The 456-nt window shown below is 41.0% G+C and overlaps 1 pseudogene; it reads left to right on the plus strand.

Moving 5' to 3' along the window:
- Window positions 1-282: 282 nt before the first annotated feature.
- Window positions 283-456, plus strand: part of LOC111949325 (VPS10 domain-containing receptor SorCS3-like) — a 478,568-nt pseudogene continuing 478,394 nt past the window's right edge.

Consider the following 456-nt stretch of genomic DNA (forward strand, 5'->3'; position numbering starts at 1 on the left):
TGCAAATCACTGTGTGTAGAGTTTTGCAACAAGTGTGAGGTTGACAATGTGCTTATAGTTGTGCAAATATGGGCTGATGTTTTCTTCTTGAGTGTAAAGTTTTGCTAATAGTGTACTACTTTTAATTTTAGTGTGTAAGCAATCCAAAAAAACTGTAATACAGACATACAGCCTCGGTTTCCAGGTATTCCTCACGTTCCCGAATAAGAGCATGATCCACAGCTGGATGAATCCAGATCTCCATCATCTCTATTCCTCATCTTGCAGGTATACAGTATTAACATGCCGGGCTCCAACGTGCTCAGAGCCCAACAGAAACTACCCCTTCCTGGATACATCGACATCAGCTCACTGGTGGTGCAAGATGACTATATGTTTATTCAGGTAAGGCTCTTGTCTGAGGAGAATATATTGTACCATATTGTATATGACCATGATGCATTGCATAGGATGCAC

Source organism: Salvelinus sp. IW2-2015, linkage group LG1 (assembly GCF_002910315.2).
Source record: "Salvelinus sp. IW2-2015 linkage group LG1, ASM291031v2, whole genome shotgun sequence".
In the NCBI taxonomy this organism is placed as follows: domain Eukaryota; kingdom Metazoa; phylum Chordata; class Actinopteri; order Salmoniformes; family Salmonidae; genus Salvelinus; species Salvelinus sp. IW2-2015.